Genomic DNA, 8,767 nt, shown 5'->3' with positions numbered 1-8,767 from the left:
TGAACAGTAAGGTAAGGATTACTCTGTTCTACATAGTGATCAAGGAAAGTGATATTTATCTTAGACCCAAAATAATCACCAGATTGACAATATTAGAGGTACAGAGCCTTAGAATTTGATTACGCCACTGGTAAGATTTCTGTTGAGATAAATGATTCATTGGTAACTTTGGGTTTCTGAGGCCTAAAGAGATTGTCCAGAGCAGACATATAAATGAGTTTATGTTGGTTTAATTGTGATATTTCAGCTGAAGCCCTCTGAGGAGCAAGGCTTGGTAACTAGAAGGTATCCCCAGAGTCTTCTGGAGCACGATGGTATACCTGGACCACTAAAAAGATGCTGGCTTACTCTGGCTGAAGACTGAATGTTGATGTCTGAAAGCCATTTGCCAAACTTTTCTTTATATTATCAACTGATGTGGGGGAAAAAAAAAAACCATACTCAGCCCAATGGAGGGGACTGAAGAGAAGTTATGGAAGCCAAAATTTAGGGAGTGTTAACAGAAAAGCTGGTCACAGAAGACATATTATCCAACAAAGTTTCTGTCAAATCTTTCATCTGTTTGATGAATACCAAGGGGTATAGGCTTGGGACTTCAGCAGCTATTGATTTTTCAACTTCTGGGCCTGTTCCTGTTCCTTTGCTAACTTTTACTTCTTTTTATAATCAATGATATTCTTTTCTGACAATTCTATACCCTATTCTTTTTACTGCCTGATCCACCCACCAGTTAGAAGATTTGCTCCAATATTGTTAAAGACCTTGTCAATCTGACTACCAGTATTTGGAATTTTTGTCTCTTCAGACACATTCATTTGATTGGTGGTATAAACATTCCTGCTATTCTTGCATTATGCACAGTTGTTCCAGTTTGCTTTTTATGTTTCACTTCACTTTATGGAACATTTCTTTGATGACTGAAATAAAAGAACTGAAATTATTTCAATAAAGTTTTTTTCAATTCTCAGAAGAATCAGATGAGGAAATATTTTCCTAGCAAACTGCATTTGATGATTCTCAATTACTTATAAGTAAAAGTATGTTTGTAAACCTAACATTTCTATGAGAACCACAGGTTCCTTGGATGGAATATTTTATAGAAAGAGTAGAATGTCATCAAGTGCAAATCACTTATCCATATATTCCAAACTCTTTCCTAAACACACTAATGAATTTACATGAACAGCAAAGAAAGACATTTGTAAACATGAAATTTTAAATTCTTGATATCAAAGAACTTTTTATGAATGGATAATCTAAGTGGTTTGTAAAGATTATAATGATATCCAAGCAAAGTTTCTGGATTTGAATGGAAGGGGTTTTTAAGGCTCTCACCTCAAATTTTAACTCAATTTCCTCCTTAGATATAAAGGAAGAAGGATCAAGTGCTAGTTATGGTCCACCTGCTCCCCACAGAATTGGAAATGGTAGGATCTTTTGAAAGGGGTTGGACCAAATCCTAGGGCATATTTCTGTCCCTGCTACATGTGAGTTGAGCTATAATGATATATTTGATAGTAACTAAATCCATATATTTTATATGTATTTCAAATATAGGCTAATTCAATTCAGCAAGCATTTATTAAATGCCTACTATATGACAGATACTGTGAACATAAAGACTATGACAAGTAGCTCTTGCCCTCCAGGAGTGATTTCTGGAAGCTGGTGAGGTAACAAGAACACAGAGAAAGAAATACAAAATATTTTCATAACACTGACTATTCTGGCCCTCAAGACCTGAAGGTAGGTAGGTTACATTTCACACCTCCTTCAAGGTTCTCTGGTATCCTTAAAGGGGACTTAGGAGCATTTAGGCTATTTGCCAATGGCTCCATCTTCAAACTGATGGTATTCCTATAAATGTAGGAAATGAACCTTCAGCATCCCAGTTCCATTTAACCTCTTAATGGTTAGACTACCTTTTACAAAGGCATATTTACTTTAAAAGGTACAATCACAAATACATAAGCTTGCTCCCAACATATGGGGTTTAGTCTTCCAGAGAGAACTGTGGAGACTGAAAGTGGATCAAACTATAGTATTTTCACTTTTTGTTGTTTGTTTGCTCCTCCCCTTCTTGTTTTTTCCTTTCTTGTGTTTTTTCCCCTTTTGATCAGATTTTCCTTGTGCAGCATGATGAATATAGGAATATGTTTAGAAGAATAGTATATGTTTAACCTATATTGGATTATTTGCTGTCTTAGGGAGGGAGGAAAGAGGAAAAGAAGAAAAATTTGGAACACAAAGTTTTGTAGAGGTTAATTGTAATGACCGCGTATTTAAAATCAGCGGAGTCAGGAACTCAGGTTAAGGGAAAAATCTTCAGTCTTTATTGAAGTAAAGAGGTGAAAAAAGATTGTGATAGCAATATGGGCAGCTGCGACAGGAAGCCAGCTAGCACAGCGAGAGACATCTGAGCTCTCCTCCCCTTCTTTTTTCACTCCCTTGCCTCCACCCACCAGAATCGTCATTTCCTATACAACACATCAGGACTTGCACAAAGAGTGGGTGGGCCCATTCTTTCTCCAAGCTTATATATTAATAGAGTATGGTCCAATTACTATTTAGCCTCATGTGCTTGGGACCTCAGTGCATCAAATCAAGCCTCAGCCCATTACAGTTAATGTTGAAAACTATCTTTGCATGTATTTTGGAAAAATAAAATGTTATTAAAAAAAAAAAAGAAAGATTGTCTTAGCATGGCCAGTTTTAAAGATTCTGTCTTCTGCTAAACAGGTCATCAAAAAAAAGACTACACTCATCAATATGGAGGGTGTCATATTATCATATTAGGTAATCTGGGCATGTCCATGGCAAATCTTTTACATGAGGTAAATACAAAATAACTGAGGAGGGCAAACAACAACTCTCCTCTGCAAGTACAGGAGACGGTCCTTGAGCTAAACCTCAAAGGGATCTTGGATCAAAATGCTTTATTCCTTCTTATCTCTAGATTGGTTATAGCCCTATTTTCTCTAAGAAAATTTGTCTGAATTAATGCAGGATAATAGAAATAGTATCAATAGAGGGACTTAGATGCCAGTAATCAAGTCCCAAGAGTACACATATGAAGTTTAAGGACTCATTACTTGGCAACTAATTCACTACAAGCTATTCTAGTTCATCCACCATCCCTGATGTTTTACTGCCCAAGTTACCCGTTATCAGTGATGATGCAGCATATCTAAGCAGAGAGGGCAAAGAAGGTCAGAGGCACAGGACACTTAGGGATTTGATTCCTTCCAGTTCAATTTATTAGGCATGTACTATATGTAAAATACTGTACTAGGCACTGGGGAGAAGAACAAAAAAAAATCTAATGAATATATACTCATAAACTAAGTCCAAGCTATTATAAAATATACCCCAGGAAGGTGTGTCTTGTATTCTCATTCTCTATCCCATGAAAGAGAAAGAGACACAGAGACACAGAGATACTCATACACACACACACACACACACACACACACACACACACACACATAAAGAGAGAGAGAGAGAAGAAGAAGAAGAAGAAGAAGAAGAAGAAGAAGAAGAAGAAGAAGAAGAAGAAGAAGAAAGAGGAGGAGGAGGAGGAGAAGAAGGAGGAGGAAGAGGGAAAAGAAGGAGGGAGAGACAGAGAGAGATCTACTTGATGAATACTGGGAAAATCCTAATGAGGTAATAATGATTCACTTTGGCTTGTGGATGAAGATTTCCCTGAAATGAGCCTTTTGATCCTACTTATGCTGTAAATGGTCAGATTAGAAGAAAAGATTCTGAGACTTTTAACTTAAAACATTTCCAGAAAGCACTAGTTCATAGTGGAGCTTTTATGACAATGATACATTTTCCCCAGGCCATCAGTTTAGAATGGCAGGTTAGCTGGACCCTTAAAGGTAGACTCAAACTATCCACCCTTAGAAATGCCATAGTAAGAATTAAAAAATAGTATGAAGTATATCTAATATTGTCTTCCTTAGTTTTTCCTAATTGAGTTGATATTATCAGAATATTGTCATTTGTTTAAAATGATAATAACTGATATTTATAGAGCATTTGTATTACTTGAACCTAACAACAACACTGTGAAGTATTAATAATTCTATTTACAGATGGGGAAACTAAGTCTCAGAAAGATTTGATGTCCATTATTACACAGCTAGTGAGTTCTAGAGATAAAATTTGAGCCCATATCATCCTATCAGGGAATCCTGGGAAAGTTATCTGATCTGAGTTAACAATACACAGAAGTATTTCTTGACAATGTAAGTGAAAGTGGAGCTTCCTGGGTACCTCACTTCTCTAATCTGGGCTCAGGCCCTGGCTCTCCTACCACATTAAAGATTGGAAAGAAAAATCCTTTTAGCTGGCACACAAAGTTCTTCCTCCCAGCCAACTTGAAGAGCAGGTTCTTGGTAAAGTCACAAAGCTCAAATGACTATTGAGAATGCATTTGGCCAGTTACAAGATCCTGAGTCCTTTATACCAAAATAGAAATGAGTGCATCATGACAACTTTTTTAAATCCTCAAGAGGTTGTGCTCATCTCAGTGACAGGGAAGGTGACGTGCAGAATCTTCATGTTAAAGACACAGAATGTAAAAGCATAGGAATTGTCAAGGGCAGTCAGACATGTGCCCTGGATCCATCCAAATCAACACCTGTCTCCAGTCATGGCACCAATGGACATGTGGTAAAAGCATGTGACTGGTCTCTCTGATATCAATCTCAAAAGGTCAGGCAGTGATGAACCTGGAAAAATCAGTTCCTTTCAATAATACTATGGCTCTGCAATGCCTGTTGCATTTTAATCTTTTAAAGGTCAATTGTTCTTTCAATCCATATCATCTTTTAGGGCATAAAATCCCAGAAGTTTACTGCCTAATGTTCAAACCAGTTATTTAAAGAATTTGCATTTGAATTTAACTTTTTCAGACTTCAAGAAGAGCCCAAAGTTCTAGGATTTTATAACTCAGTGATCATGTCACCCCCATTCTCTAAAAACATTTCCAGGATTAAATATAAAATCTTCTATTTGATATTCAAGCCTTTCATAAATTGCCCATTTTCCCAGTTTTTTCACAGTTTATTCTGTCTGGACCTGCTCATGGGGGGATTTCAGAACCAGCCCAAATCCTAATCATGGGTGAGGAGTGATGAGGTGGGAATGGTCAAATAGGAGTACATTTATTCAAAAATCCCTCAGCCTTATATACCTTATGCTTACATAATACACTTACATAACTCTAGGATACTACGCACGCAGGACCACATAAACAATTTGCTATTACATGCAGATGTTTCCTTGCCATGTTAGCATAACATGCTCCAAGTACAACATAGGTTGTCATACCCTCTGACTTCTCAGGAAAATCAAGATGCCCTTAGGGGAGAATGGGGAGCCAAATCAGACAAGTGAGCAGAGTTTCACTGGATTAAAGGGTCTTATACCTCAACCAGGGTTCTCTACTATCTATGGCCCTCTACATTATTCTCCAACACCTTCTCTTTGATCCAATGATATTGTTTCTTGCTTTTTCATAAACAAAATATGTCATCTTTCAGCTCCAGACACTGTCATTGATCGACTTTCATACTTGAAAAGCTTCCATCATCTTCATTTCCTTTTCTACCTTTCCTGGCTTCCTTTAAGTTCCAACTAAGTTACACTTTCAATAAGAAGCCTCTCCTGATCCCTCATAATTCTAGTGTCTTCCTGCTATTAATTATTTCCTATTTATCTTGACAAGGACTATTAAAATGCCAATGTTTGCTGCTAGGGTGCATCCACGAAGTTTTATGGCATTTAGGTGTTTGGTCTGCAGTAATAAGTGACCATTGCTATTTTTGTTTTCAACTCTATTCTTCCCAAGGATTCTATGTCTGATACTCATGGCCTATCCTTGGGCTAAAATCACCCAGAATCTTATTCTCTTTTGGCACATTAATGATGAGGGTCTATAGGTCTTTATAAAATTTGTCTTTGACCTCAGCAGGATTCCTCATGGTGGGATCAAACATACTGATGATGGTGGTAGGGCATTTCCCTACAAGTGGTCATCACTTTGTCATGAACCTTTCATTCACTCCTTTTGGGAGGTTTGCAAACTTGTTGATGAGATTAGTTTTGATTGCAAATATGCACCAGCTTCATGGCTCATTCCATCACTGCACCCATTCCAGAAAAATGTCTATCTAGCTCTGATTCTTCTAGGTTGTCTTTCATTTACCAGCTTTGTTTCACTCACTTATATGGATGCTCTATCTATGGAGTTCTCTCACAAGAGCTATTCATCTTTCAGATTTATTGAAAGCCTTATGTTGTCCATAAGCATGAGCACATTAAAATGGAATCATCCTCTCAAATGTTTTTTGTACATTTTTGGTGTGTGTTTTGACCAAGGGTGGGATCCCCACCTGCTACTGTAAACAGATCAGGACTGGGTGAAGCGATAATTTTTAGGGCACCTTTTCTAGTCCCTTCTTCACACTGGGTGGTGAGCAGTGTAATCCTTAAAAAAGAGGCTGCTTAGACAGTCAAGGGGCTGCCAAATCCCATTGCTGCTCTAGTAGATGCTGTGGTCTAGGCTGCTTGTGTGCAGGGTTGTGACCCAGTGTATCTGCTTCTGCTGCTTCAGCACTTATATACATAGCTTATTTGTACATATTTGTTTACTTGCTTACCCAATGAGTTTGTGAACTCTTCCAGCACAGAAACTGTCTTTTGTCTTTCTCTATATATGTCTTTTCTTTATCCATATACAGTGCCTGGTACACAGAAAGTGTTTAATAAGTATTTATTGACTGACTGAATAAGTCACCTATGACTTTATAAACTTTTGACCACATCCCTTATCAGATCTAGCATATCCTCTTCTTTGTTTTTGCTGTTGTTTTTTCCTCTAGAGATACATCTACCCAATCCCCTGACCACCATATCTGACGAATGTCTTTATCTTGTCATTAGTATTTCTATGAACCTTCCTGATCATTTTGAATTGAAATTATTTCTCCCTCCATTCCAATCTTATTACATTGTATCTAATACAATCTTTGTATCTTCTAATTTCATCACATACTTTCTCTGATTATACATAGTTATTTTGTACTCATATATTATCTACTTTAATAAACTATAATTTCCTTGGGTTCTCTGGAGGTCACCTTGGAGACCTTTAAGCAGAGGCTATACAATTATTTGTAAACATACCAATTGCTTTGGTAGTGTATGTTATAATGCGTTTTTCTTTAATCTTGTGATTCTGTCAATATGGACTCAATCTTATTTCCCTGGACAAGTAACTTAACCACTATCAGTCTGAGTTTCCTAGTTTGTAAAATGCAGATTAAAAAAAAATACAACTAATACCTTACAGGATAAATGAAATATAAATTATTTTGCAGAAAGACCATAAAGTGCTATATAATACACACACACACACACACACACACACACATATATGTATATAGCAACAGCTAATACCTTACAGAATAAATGAAATATAATTTTTTTTTTGCAGAAACACCTTAAAGTGATACATATATTGTTAATAATAATTGTATTATCTTAAAGACTCAAAGTGACTTGCACTCAAAAATGTATGGAATGAATGACTGAATAAACTGACATTCCTACAGAAATAAAATAGTTTCACAGTTTTGATTAAGAATTAGAACTATTGGTTCTAATGGAAAACATGATCATTTTCCTTTTTTTGTTGTTGTTTATCTAATTTTTTTCTCCTTCCATTTTGAACTTGCTTTGTTCTTTTAAAATGTCTTCTACATTCACTTTACAGTGTACTGGAGATTTTTTTCCACCCCAGTTATTTCTGTAATATCTCAAGCTGTGTGAGTAAATTGGTTCAGCAACATTCTTTGCAATGTTTCCTCCCCTAAACTCATGTGCCTTTGTGACAATAAGAATCGGGCCAGAGTCCTTGCTCACAATTGGTATGAAATTCTATAAGTTGAAAATTACAGATGAAATGTTTATTTGGGCCCTAGTTCTACTGCCCAGAATAAATACAAGACATTTATCTAATCAGGGCTAATGGTCTGATTAATGACACTACTTTCCTCCCTTCACATCTCTGGGGCACAGTTTCCAGGGCCCCTTCTTGCTCTAATGTGCTATGAGTCAGCTCAAAATGCTTCTACTTGGTGTATTGCAGAACAGCCTTCAGAGCATTCTACTCATTCCTACTAATGAGCTTAAATCTTTCCTTTTTCTGAGGCAAAATTTCTGGCATGGTATGATAAGGAGATGGTCCTACAGGGAAGTCTTGGGCTAATGCTTGGCAACATTCCAAGAGAGGCCACTCCAAAGCTTTCTCAGGAGAGTTGCAGCTGCTCTTCATGTGATCATCATTTCCAGGAGAGCTTTACTGAACAGTGACAACTGTAGACTTGACTCTAAAAGGAATGGAATTTGGTTTTTTTGGTGGGTAAATGTAAGACAGTCAGTCTGGTAGAATAATCAAAAAGCATATATAGAGTTGAGAACTATAGGTATGAAGAATAAGACCAAAGGCCTAATTTCTTTTTTTTTAATTTTTATTAAAGCCTTTTATTTTTAAAACATATGCATGGATAATTTTTCAACATTAACCATTGCAAAAGCTTGTGTTCCAATTTTTCCACTCCCTTCACCAACCTCCTCCCTTAAATGGCAAGTAATCCAATATGTTTGTTAAACATGGTAGAAATATATGATAAATCCAATATATACATACATATTTATACAATTATCTTTTTTACATGTTAAAATATATATTAAATCC

General features: G+C 36.5%; 1 pseudogene; it reads right to left on the bottom strand.

The window, feature by feature from the left end:
* Positions 1-344: 344 nt before the first annotated feature.
* The window catches only part of LOC127546471 (SCY1-like protein 2), a 33,535-nt pseudogene continuing 25,112 nt past the window's right edge, over positions 345-8,767 (bottom strand).

The sequence above is a fragment of the Antechinus flavipes genome, chromosome 2, assembly GCF_016432865.1.
Source record: "Antechinus flavipes isolate AdamAnt ecotype Samford, QLD, Australia chromosome 2, AdamAnt_v2, whole genome shotgun sequence".
NCBI lineage: Eukaryota > Metazoa > Chordata > Mammalia > Dasyuromorphia > Dasyuridae > Antechinus > Antechinus flavipes.
The sequence above is the reverse complement of the archived record's forward strand: the minus strand, read 5'-3'. Positions and strand labels throughout refer to the sequence as shown.